We start from the raw sequence: 13,518 nt of genomic DNA on the forward strand, positions 1-13,518 counted from the left end.
ATTCTTTTTTGTCAACTCCTCCTGATAATCGTTTCTAATATAATACGAATTTTATGAGAAAACAAAATCTTAAAGCACCCAAACAAAACAATAAAAACTAATCTTATTCACTGTTTAAAATAATAGGAATTTTTTATCTAAAACAATTCGGATGCAGAGAGGTTGAAAAAATTGAAAAATTACTGTAAATCATATATTTTAAAACATTATATTATAAACTGGGTTGGGGGCAGTCTAAGGAAATCAAAGGATTTGTTGACTGGACGAGGGTTCGTGGATTTGCCAGTCTCTTGTCACATGATTACAGATGGCCATCTGGTCGTTTCGTCTTCCAAAGGTCTTCAATGAAGATGATTCACCCTGCTGCAACAAACCATAAGGCAGATCTTTATAACCGGTGAAGTATCTGCAGACATTGGTAATCCATTCACTGGTGGTGCGTTCCATTCACATCACATCATTATATACTCATGGAAGTATCAATCTAAACCTTTGTACACTTAAGGGGCCATGCCTACCTGCAAAGTTTCACAAAATCGTTTTTCTTTTTATTGTATGAATTGAAAGTGTGTACATTTAAGATTATTTTACCAAAATTTCATTGGGATTGATCCGATAAAAATTGATGATATATGCGACTTTGAAGAGTACCATGTCCATGATGCCGGGAATATAACTTTAAACTCTAAACGCGATTATCTCGAAAAATCCTTTTCAAAGTCGATGTTTGTGATAACTCAAATTCCATTTTCCCACTAAAAACATTTTTAATGCAGCGATCACCGGCTGAAATGACTGATTTATATTGCAACCCCTTTGACATTTTTGATTTCAAATAATTTTTGCTCGTGACAGCGTGGCCAATGCGAAACGTCTTTTTAAAAAGGCCGCCTTCTAGGAGCGGCTTCCTGAGGAACAAACACCACCTGGAAACATATAGGGGAAATGTTGGCTTCGACAATACCTTAACCTATTGTCGTCAGGGGGGTAAACTAAGTCCTAGAGCACTCAAATATGGCCAATAGATGCTTTCAAACACAATGTATCCACATATCAAAATTGAGCTCTCAAGGACGTTGTTTACCCCCCTGACGATAATAGGTTAAGGTATTGCCGAAGCCAACATTTCCCCTAATATGATGATTTTTGAAGACGAATGTAAGGACAATAAATGTGTGAAAACCGATTTGAAGTATGTCGCTTACTTTCCGAGAAAAAATATCCCAAAATTTCACTCTTTTTTTTTACTTCGAAGGTAGGCTTGACCCCTTAAACCAAGCCTGCCCAACCTTTCTAAATTTGTTTTTTTAAATGGTCATATCTATGTTTTCGATGAACATGTTTCAATCTTCATTTTGTTTATTTGTCATAGATTCTGGGCTAAAATTAATAATGATGAATAAAATTAGACAACAATGATATCATTGCTGATATCCAGAGTCCACGTCCAGGCCGCAAGCTGCACGTTAGGCAGCACTGCTTTACAGCATAGTATGGCCGTATGGCGTAAAACATGCAAAAAAATCAATTAGGATTAGTCAACTTTTCCAAACAAAACAAAATTTAAGTGCCAAGCCTTGGAGCCGTAGAAATTTTCTGAGTCATAAAATCTCTTATAACGGCCGTTGGCCCCAAGTCCATGAGTGATAGGACCTGCCTCCCTGGCGTCGGCAGCATTGGTACTCAGTTCGGAAAACAAGATCGACGGAAATCAAATCAAGGGAAAAAAAAGTGCCAAGCCTACATGTTCGATCATGACCGCGGTATCATTTTTAATTTTTAAACGAATGCATCGCATTGAGGTCATCCTGCTGGGTAGCAAAAGGGACTTCTGAAATCGTTAGATTAATGATGATATTTTGCACATGTTAGTTACAAGATGAGGTTGGAAAGTATGTGATTTCAGAGTCACAATTTAATGATCAGTGAATATTCACTCTTCATGAAGAGTGAATATACACCAATCATACAACGGGTCAATGTGACTCTCTGAATGTGCAATGGACAGGTTTTGTATGTCAAACACATACATAAGCCCAAAAACATTTGTTTGTATAACAGTTAGTTATCTGTCTAAGGATAGCCCGCGATCCATCGATTGAGAAACATTGTTTCACATAATCTGCCACCTCATTTTGGTACTCAACGCAAAAGGTAATATAAGATTATCTCGAACCAAACTTCAGCATCATAAGTCCTTTTCTCGATAAATCAGTTATTAAATATAACGAACTCGATCCACAGCTCGATAATCCGTAACCATAACGAACAAAAATATGCAGTAGATAACGCACAACATTTTCTAGCAAATTATGAACCATGTTTTCTCCTCCTATGAATGAAACAAACAACGCCTAATGACAGAAGTCAAAGGTCTCGGTGCAGACAGAAACAAAAGCTACCACTTACCTTCAAGAGAACCACCTCAGCTCATTCTTGGAAATCTCACTGCTTCTGGTGCACTCGCAGCTGGATTCGTATAAATAAAGCAAATTGCAATCACCTTCAAAGACAATTTCCTCAAATGGGTAAATCAAGCGATAAGATAATCGAGACATTCAACTTGAATGAACGACAAGAACGTGCGCTGGCATACTGCAAATTGCAATATCTGCAACTGGTGCGCGCCAAAGACCTTTGCCATGTGACACGGTTTGTGTCAAAGCATTCCTACAACGGGCGGCGCACGACCCACCTATCCGACGATCCAGCCCCAGACGTAATGGCGCAAAAGGTCAAATAACAGGAGCAGCGTACAGTGACAGAACCTTTCAGCAAAGCGCACCGCCAATCCCATCGGTGGGTGATGAATGTCACCTGACAGTGTTCTAACTAAATGCTTTACACCACATTTGATCTAATTTTGCCGTAAAATCAAAGTAAGTCATTACAACACAAATTTTCCCATCGAATCACCTTCCTTGGAGCTCTTCCATCAGTGCCGATGCCGGTGTCTGCATAGTTGCTGAGCCAACACTGATTCAATCATATCTTCCTTTGACGATCGCATGTTGCTGCCGCTGCTTTACTGCTGCTGCTGAGTCTACCACATTAGCAGCAAAATCCTACCAGCGCGCAATTGCCGCAGCAGCAGCCAAATATGTCCCGAAGCAATAAATTCCATCCAACTCAATTGGCGATTGAGAGCACATGGCGTTAAAGGCATGAACATAATTGGTATTTATGTTTTTTGCCCTTTAGGGAGCGTGGCCGCCGGGTGGTTGCGGTGTGCGAACTGAGTGGTTATTTTCCAATTTATTTTGGTGGTCAACCTCATTCAATGGATGTTTTTAAAATTGCTCACTTGTCGAAGTGAACGCAAATATAACAGTTATTTGATATGATTTTTGAGGACATTCTTTTGTATGTTATATAATTGCGTTCTTCAAAGCTAATCAATCATCAGAAATACGCTTTCTTAGTGCTTGACATGATTTAAGTTCCTTTCTTGTTTTCAATACTAATCGATAAAAATAGGTACGCAAAGAGAAATTGATATCCAATATTCATCTGGGATAGTTTCTGCATCAGGTTATGTTCTTTCCATCTAGGGCATCCACAAGCTAAAATCAATCATACTGCTGAAGTTTACATTTCAATCCAATCTTTCAATAGTGATAACCTCCTTCGGGGGCCCTTAGGTAGCCTAGTCAGTTAAGGCACAGTATTTTCAAGCCGGAGGCGATGCGTTCAAGTTCATCTTTCGGATTGAAAGTCATTCTCTTTGCATAGAGTATGATTGTGCTAGCCTCACAATATGCAAATCCATGCAGTGTGGTTGGTATAGAATGCTCTCAATTCATAATTGTGCAAATACTAAAAAAAAAATACTATGTTCCTTCATATTTACATACTTACCACTACCAATGAAAATGACTGTGATATTCATCTCGGTAAACGGAAGCCCGTCCAAAAGTTGATTTACATCTCAAACCAGATGGTTGACCACAAATATTTTTTTTTTTTTTTTGTAATTGCTTTATTTGTACAGGCTCAATCGAATAAACTTTACAGAGCCGAGTTATCCTTTTCGTTATACATTATTACTGTCTTATATTTAAAGTTAAAGGAACTGGACCGAGTACTCGCGGTCGTCTCGAGGTTAGTGGAGATTTACAATTTTTTGGATGGGAAAAGGGAAGAAGGAGGTTTTAAATGTGGTTTACGATATAACTATTTAATTAATCCTAAAGCATGAAATTATTTCTATTCATCTTGAAAACAAACATTGAAAAAAAACACCCCAGACGTACAAAACACAAACTAAACACAAGGTTAATCAAACTTACAATCTAAGGTTAATATCCTTAAAGTAAACATATATGAGTTTCATAAACTCCAGATCGCGTCTAGCCAAAATATCCCGAACTGGAACATTAGGTTGTCTACCTCGAGCCCGAAGGGAATCATAAAAATGTGATCTGACTCCACGATACTCCGCACAAGACCAAAGGATGTGATCAGCGTCCTGGTAACCTTGTCCACATTCACAGAGATTGCTGTCTCCCAATCCCACACGGAACAAGTGAGCGTTTAGACAATAGTGATTGGACATGAGACGAGACATCACGCGTATGAAGTCTCGACTCAAGTCCAACCCTTTGAACCATGCAAACTTCGACACCTTAGGGATAATTGAATGTAGCCATCGTCCCAAGCTACCCTCACTCCATTGATGTTGCCAGCTAACGAGCGACTGCTGACGATAAATAGAGAAAAATTCACTATAGGCGATCTGTCGATCATAAATGTCGCCTTCCATAGCGCCCACCTTCGCAAGTGAATCCGCCTTCTCATTGCCCAAAATTGAGCAATGCGAAGGGACCCACGCGAAGGTGATGATGAAAGAGCGCACGGATAAAGCACTAAGCAGTTCTCGTATTTTCAAGAGAAAATACGAGAAGTGCTTTACCGGCCTAATGGAACGGATAGCCTCGACAGAACTGAGACTATCCGTAAAAATAAAGTAGTGGTGTGGAAGAAGTGAAGCAATAGTTTCCAAAGTGTAGTGAATTGCTGCCAGTTCAGCCACATACACAGAACAAGGAGCTTCAAGTTTTCGAGAGGCGCTATGAAATTCATTAAATACACCAAAACCAGCGGACTCCTCTATTAGAGATCCATCTGTGAAAAACGTTCTTGCAGAATCAACATGGCCAAACTTTGCAGCGTATAATGACGGAGCAATCATAGGACGATGATGCTCTGGAATTCCGCGGATTTCCTGCGTCATAGATAAATCAAAATTCACTGAATTGCCGAAATCGGAGAAGACTACACGATTGGGAATATTTCTTGAAGGGCTGACATCCTGTGTTAAATATTGGTAGTACAAAGTCATAAAACATGTTTGAGGATTTAGCTCCAGAAGCTTCTCAAAATTTTCGATCACCAGTGGATTCATTACTTCGCAACGGGTGAGGAGCCTCAGAGATAACTCTGAAAGACGGACGGATAGTGGCAACATGCCCGCCAGCACTTCGAGACTCATAGTATGAGTCGAGTGCATGCATCCTAACGCGACACGAAGACAACGATACTGGATCCGCTCCAGCTTGATGATGTGCGTTTTAGCTGCCGACTGGAAGCAAAAACTACCGTACTCTAAAACCGATAAAATCGTTGTCCGGTACAACGTCAGAAGATCTTGTGGATGGGCTCCCCACCACGTTCCGGTAATTGATCGAAGGAAATTGATCCTTAGTTGGCATTTTCGTCTCAGATACTCAATGTGGGATCTCCAGGTGCATTTGGAATCGAACCAGACCCCGAGATATTTAAAAGACATGGAATGAGTGATCGGTTTACCCAAAAGTTGAAGCTTCGGTTGTGCTGGGCTATGCTTCCTAGAAAAAACGACCAGCTCAGTTTTCTCCGTGGAGAATTCGATACCTAGCTGAATAGCCCAAGTAGACAAATTGTCCAAGGTATCCTGTAAGGGTCCTTGCAGGTCAACCTCTTTTGGCCCTGTGATAGACACTACGCCATCATCTGCAAGTTGTCTCAACGTGCAATTGTCACTAAGACAATTGTCAATTTCTCTAACGTAGAAATTGTACAAAAGGGGGCTTAAACATGAGCCTTGGGGGAGACCCATGTAGCTTAATCGAAAAGCTGTAGAGTTTCCATGAGAAAAGCTCATATGTTTTTCTGACAGCAAATTGTACAAAAAATTATTCATTAATGGAGACAATCCACAAGCGTGGAGTTTCTCTGAAAGAACTTCAACGGATACTGAATCAAAAGCCCCCTTGATATCCAAGAACACAGAAGCCATTTGCTCTTTCTTAGCAAAAGCCAACTGAATTTCCGAGGAAAGCAACGCGAGACAGTCGTTCGTTCCCTTACCCCTACGGAAACCAAATTGAGTATCTGAAAGAAGGTGGTTCGTCTCAACCCATTTGTCGAGGCGAAAAAGGATCATTTTCTCCATCAATTTCCGAATACACGACAGCATCGCGATGGGCCGATACGAATTGTGATCCGACGCGGGTTTATCAGGCTTTTTAATGGCTATCACCCTTACTCGTCTCCAATCGTCGGGAACAATATTGAGCTCCAAGAACTGATTGTACAAGTTCAACATGCGCCTCTTAGCGACGTCTGGGAGGTTTTTCAGCAAGTTGAACTTGATTCTATCAGATCCCGGGGCAGAATTGCCACGCGAAAGGAGAGCGAGTGAACGTTCCACCATTGAAAAAGGCTGACTGATTTCGTCTACCGAATTTGCGGTTCGCGAGGAATCAACTGCGATGGCACGGAATCCGGACACACTTTTCGCTCGAATTTGAGAATCCATCGATCCGAGTATTCCTCGCTTTCGTTGTTAGTAGACCGGTTACGCATTCTTCGCGCCGTACTCCAAAGCGTATTCATAGACGTTTCGCGCGACAATCCGTCTACAAACTGCCGCCAGTAACCCCGTTTTTTGGCCTTGATGAGGCTCTTGAGTTCGCGTTCAAGAGATGTGTATGCGTCGAAATGCTCGCGTGTTCCGCGTTTCCGAAAAAGTTTAAACGCGTCGGACTTTTTACGGTAACCCTCCGTGCATTGTTGATCCCACCAGAGCGATGGTGTTTTCTTACGAATAGACGATCGCGGCACCGGTCGTGTTTGAGCTTGAAGTGCGCTGTCGACGATGAGATTAGAGAGGAAATTATATTCCTCCAACGGCGGAAGCTCTTCCACTGACGATACTGTATCGTCTATCGCGGATTGGAACTTAGTCCAATCGATGTTACGGGTTAGATCATACGCGACGTTAACGGATTCTGATGAGTTGAACCCACTGGCAATCGAAATTTTGATCGGCAAATGATCACTACCGTGCGGATCCTGGATTACATGCCAAGTGCAATCCAACGATAGTGAATTGGAGCAAAAGGTGAGGTCTAATCTGCTACCATTCGAGGATGGACCAGCCAAACGTGTTACTTCTCCATTGTTAAGTATTGTCATGTTGAAGTTGTCGCAGTTGTCGCAGAGATAAATCAAAGTAGAACGGTTATCATCGTACAGCTCCCCCCAGCCTGTACCGTGGGAGTTAAAATCTCCCATGATCAACCATGGAGCGGGAAGTACCGCACATATGTCGAAAAGTTGTTTGCGATTAACAGAGACTCTAGGAGCAATATATACAGAAGCAATACAAAGGCTCTTACCTTTAATGGTAGCCTGACATGCGACAACTTCAATACCGGGGAATTCGGGAAGATTCACTCTATAGAAGGAATGGCACTTTTTGATCCCCAAAAGTACCCCTCCTCCACGTGAATCCTCACGATCCAATCGAATAATGTTAAAATCATAAAAAGGGAGATCAATTTCTGAAGAGAGCCATGTTTCACAGAGGGCAAATGCATCGCAATTATTGTTATGGACTAAATACTTGAACAAATCTAATTTCGGAATAAGACTTCGACAATTCCACTGTAGAACAGTGATCAAATCCCCGACCTCGTTTGGAAAATTATCCATCGAAGGAGATGAAGCTGCAAGAAGGGGCCATTTTGAAGTCAATTGCTTCAAGAAGGATTTCACAGTGGGAAGCAATGTGAGGACAATGCTTTTCAGAGGATCAGAAATGTTGAGGTATTTGAGAATACCGTCCACAATGTCGTCAAATGAGAACAACCCAGATGAAGAAGGGGTTTCTATTCTTAAAATTGGGGCATCAGGGGTTTTGGATGTCCCCGGAAGAGGTGGAAAATCCTGGGTATAGTCAGTTCTGCGGAATCCAGGAGGAGTAGAAGTCTCCTTTTTTCCACCACTCCTTGATTTGGGCAAGCTGATTTGGGGTTCTTTATTTGCAACAATCCGCGAACGGATGCGCTTTCGTTTCCGTGCAGAACCTTCCGGAAAACTGAAAGAAGTTCCCTCCTCAGCCAAGTCAGAGTCAGTCTCGTCATCTGACAAAAGAGAAAAGGGATTTTTGTCAGTGGTCGATGGCGTGGCTTTCTTAAGCATTTCTGCAAAAGACCGCCTGGAACGTTCCTTAAGAGAGCGTTTCATTTTGTCCCCGAGCTGTTTGTACGCCGGGCACGACGAGAGAGCATGAGGAGGAGTTCCATTGCAGTACACGCATTTTGGTGCAGTAGCTGCGCAGGCGCCATCCTCATGCTTCTCCCCGTATGTGGAGCAGCGTGCCTTGTTGCCGCAGTGGGAGGCCGTATGTCCCAACCGCTTACAATTCTGGACCACAAATATGAATAAATACATTTATTTCAAAATACATTCTCTGCTTTGCCACCTTTGCAATGTGGTAAGAATTCAACTACATATATATCCTTATACGCTAACAATTTTCATTTCTCTCAAGCCACTTTTAAGCAAATACCTGTTCGTTCTGCATTTCTTTCATCCTTTCCAACCGCAAATTTCATTTTCTCATGCACTTTAAAGCTATGCCGGTGTAGCGCTAAATCGATTTTGTACCCTTTTGTGTCCGAAATGCACTTCTGTACCACAACTCTGGTTCCTGAGCCAGTTGCAGAAGCTTCTAGGAGCTTCTAAATCCATACTCGGTAGCCTTGCATTTGTGAGGAGCAGGGTAGCTAGTGTATGTTTTGTAATTGCTAAACTTTTGGTTGGTTAAGTTGTTCGGTAGTAGAATGCTTCTAACATAATGATTACACTGACGCAAACTGCTTTTTGATTATTGTTAGCGAACAAATATTGTTTCTACTGCTGTGGGGTACATTTTTTTAAATACATTTAGTGTTTCTTATTAGTAAAGTATTCCACAAGCTTTCCTAACGTAACCGAAATTTAAGTTATTGACATTTATTCTGGGAGCAAACATTCGCTGAACTGTTCTTGTCTTGATTTAATATTTATAAGCTTTGAAAACTCTTTGTGAATCGAATTGGCGACAAATAATAAATGACTTTATATCAGATCCCTCGTCCTATTCTTATCTTTTCTCACGTCAGGAATTACATTCCACTTCAAACTAGGGAACAACACTTTGAAGATTTGTTATCTGATAGAAAGCTAATTTATTTTATTTTCCCCGGAATGGGAACGCGGCTTGTCACAATCAACAAGGTATGAAATGTTGCCCTAGCTGGACGAGTTTTGAAATATATTAATTTTACACGTGACGGAATCCATGTTTGACATAAAGGATCAGACGTAAACAAATATGTCATGTAAAATTAAGTGCTCCAAGACTAAAAAGTTTGTTACTCCACGAAAAATACGTTGAATTCAGAAATCATATCATAGTATTACATTCAAGAGTAAATCAGATTTGATCATGTCGTGCGTCTTACTGCAATTTAAGCATGACTAAAGCAGATTAATAAATCTCAATAGACAAACTATCCCGAAAGGCCGAAGTATCTCATAATACCCGCATAATATTTTACCAACAGAAATTTCATATACTTAAAAAAAAGACCGCATGGGAGCCTACGACTGTCACAGATAAATCCATCTGCTCACAATTTAGTCAGATTCCAATTGAAAAGATCAAAGATCAAACGTTTATCCAGCTTGCTGAGCATGACGCATTCCAATTACATTGTTTGCTGGGAAAGTTTTTTTTTTTAATATACTGAATAAATGTACTGTAAAATAAGATTAAATGTCCTGCCTGGCACATTTGCACATGACAGTACCCAAGTAACAATTTTGGTTTTATGAGGGTTTTGTAGACCATGATTTAGACATGTAGAGTTCTTTAAAGCCTCAATAAAACTTGCAATGTTACTTGGGTAGAATCGGTTGAATGAAGTGTGTTACGGTTAGTACAGTACAATATCAATTGTTTATGAGAAAGTTAAATGATACTAAGAGGTAAGCACATATCATTGGCGAGAGACGTGTGTGTGTGTGAGAAAATTTGCGAAACAATCTAAAGGCGGTGGGATTCGAACCCACAATTTCCATGATTTATTTGGCTGATGACATTTGAGTTTCGAATCCGTTTCCCTCACTAGTATTTTTGTACAAGCGATATCTAATACACAACAATCGTCCGTGTGTTATACAATTACATTTTAAACTGAAACTTGAAAAAAAAATAATCAAGCAAAAATGAAAAAAAAAAATACCAGAAGAGATCTTCCCCTAAGTAATAGTCCTCTCCAGCCGCATATAGTATATTAAGGTGATTCAAAATATCGATTATGCTCCACCTAGCTCAATGGATTCTAAAACTGGTCCGGATCATTGTCACATTTGGTTACGATCTCATACTGCACCGGCCCCCTTCAAAGTTTATTTTGGACTTATTACGCGAAAACTTTACGAAACTTTGTTCCCCACCGCTTTTACGATTTTTGTGCCTGAGCCATTTGAAAATTAATTTGGATACGATTTGGATTTGCCGGAGCATTTTTAAGTCAGTGTGGGAAATGAAAAAAAATTAACAATATGTCACTCCGCACACCAATCCTGGGTCAACTTTTTTCTCAGTGTGCCGCGGGTGCGCCGATTGTGCCGACAGGTACTTTTGACAGCTTCAATGTTTTGATTACTACCTCATGGGAACTGATCGGACCTGATTCTAGATCAGTTGTAATATTTGTTCGCCGGCCCATTGAGGATGACGTGGGAAGTGCTAGGTGTGTGAAATTTGTCTTGTGTTCATAGGATAATAAAATTCGTGTGTATTAGGGCTTTGAATTGCCCTCAAAGGCAGACCGGATACCCAGCCTTTCGTGGTGTGAAACGGTCTATCAGCAGCCGGAAATAGTTGGATCTGGTGGGAAACATTATTGGAGACCGAATATAGAGGGTGATGAGTCGACTTCTGTAGTTCGTTTTGTGTGAGTTGCAGCATTATTTAAATTACGGGTACTATTCGGGTTTCATTAACTGTCTCTTACTCTCAAGCCCTCGCTAGAACCTACATTTTAGATTTAAATCTATAATTGAACCGAGAAGTGAACTACTGGTATATTCAATTAGAAGATTTTCCTGTTCCTGTTCCTGTTCCTGCACGTAATGTTGTAAACTACTTCAATGAGAGTTGTCTAGCAGTGCTCCCATTTTATTTAATGAACAATCCAACGCCTTCAAGATTGTGCTAAAAGTGTACCGATCGATGTGCCCAAGCTGTGCCGAATCAACTTTCCACAAACTGTACTGAGTTACCTACCCCTTGCAATATGAGCTATCTTCGATTGGGCTAACTATGCAGAACAACTTTGTCCAAGACCGCAAATCGTTCTTAATTCTTCTAAATGCAAATTTAATGTTCAGTGAAGAACAGAGGTTTGTGATCACGCCATTTAAACCTGACCCAATTTACCGTCAGTCCAATATGGTGAGTTTTTAAGCCTGGCATTGAACATTATAATGATATAGTCGCTCCGCGCTTACTTAGAAGTAAGGCAGTGTGATGGCCATTAAGTATTTTTCAATATTTTTAAGATCAATTCTGAGTTTGAACATTCGAGTTCATCGCATGCAGTGCTTATATATCTCATTAATTCTTATTGATATTGAGAAAACAGCATTTATCCCTATCACGAGACCATCAAGAGCTTTCATGTAATTTAGTATTCAGTGAAAATTCTGACAGTCCAGCCAGTGGCGTTCATGTGCTTATTGTGTCGGTGTGTAATATGGCTTATCGAAAAATACTCCTCCCGAGATTTTCAACTCCATATCCACCTATCTCCCGAAGACCACGTTACTCACCTTGTTCTACCCGCCACTTTTTTTCGGCGGGTTTTCAACCAGCCGGTCTGATTTTTTTTTTTTTTGTATATGATTAGTGTCAATGAGCGATTGGTTGAAAACTTAGTGGGTAACGCGTTATACCCAAGTACCCAAGTAAACAACATGCCCGTTAATTCGCCAAGGCCTAATATCAGAGCTAATACAGCTTTATATTAGCTGTTTATCAGCCTTATGTTGCAAAGTGGAAAATTATCGGAGTGAAAGTATTTCATTGACGAAGTAACGCATGCGTTATTGACGAAGATATTTATCAGTCAATCCAATAACATTGTCAAAGTATGTCTGCAAGTATCGGGTGAAATCTTTCAACTTTGTGAGTGAGCGTGACATCAAATATTTGCTATTCACCTTTCAACATAACTTTTGATGCGAAGTTCCTGAAGTAATTGAGAAATCAGCCTTAAACATATATTTGAACTACTATGATTGTGAAAAGCCTTCAAGTTATTGGAAAACTGTTTTTAGATTAATTTCCATTCAATTCCACCACTTCCATCCATAACAGATACGTATTTCGACTAGAAGTGATGGCATAATCATTTGCAAATTGACATTATTCCTTTTAATTCCACTAGCTTATTTGCTTATCGTTAACAGATGCGCACATTTCGTCTACAATGTATATACTTTTTCAGTATCTTGTTCTAATACTCGAGTACAAGACACTGAAGAAGTCTGCACATTGTAGACGAAATACGCGTATCTGTCAAGGATAAGCAAATAAGGTAGTGGAATTAAATGGAAATAACTAATTCTTCTCTATCTTTCTTTATACAGGTATTCCACTAAGACGCCTACATTCATCAGTGCATTTTTCCGCTCTCATACGCTCTCAATATCACGCGTGATATTGGAGCAAAATATCATGCTTGATATTGATTTTAAAAGCTCCTTTGATATTGCGAGACCAATCACAACGTGTAAAGTTGAAACTGAGAGTTGAATCGGCGCAAAAATGGCTCCGTTGCACCTCGTTTTCTTAGAAAGAGAAGGTATAATAATGCTATCTCTTTTTTCGCTGCGCCGATGTCAAACACGAAGTGACTGCTGCCAGCCGTTTTAGAAGTTTTGGTTGCGTTCGGGTGTAAATTCAAAATCATGAAACTCAATCTCACCACAGCTTGGTGAGATTTGCAGCTGGTAAGTTTTGTTAGCTTGATATTCCGAGCTGCGATATCACAGTTTGAAATGTCAACTGTAGTTGTTGGCTTGTTGATTTTTGTCTACGAAAATCGAGCGTGATCTTGTTCTTTGGTGAGATTTGATTTTTGATATTTTTCCAGCACTGGCAGTCATCATCAGTGACAATCCCACAGTGGATACAAA

This window comes from Ochlerotatus camptorhynchus, unplaced genomic scaffold (assembly GCF_037179485.1).
Source record: "Ochlerotatus camptorhynchus isolate MF236.1 unplaced genomic scaffold, CSIRO-AGI_Acam_v1.1 ptg000014l, whole genome shotgun sequence".
Classification (NCBI taxonomy): Eukaryota; Metazoa; Arthropoda; class Insecta; order Diptera; family Culicidae; genus Ochlerotatus; species Ochlerotatus camptorhynchus.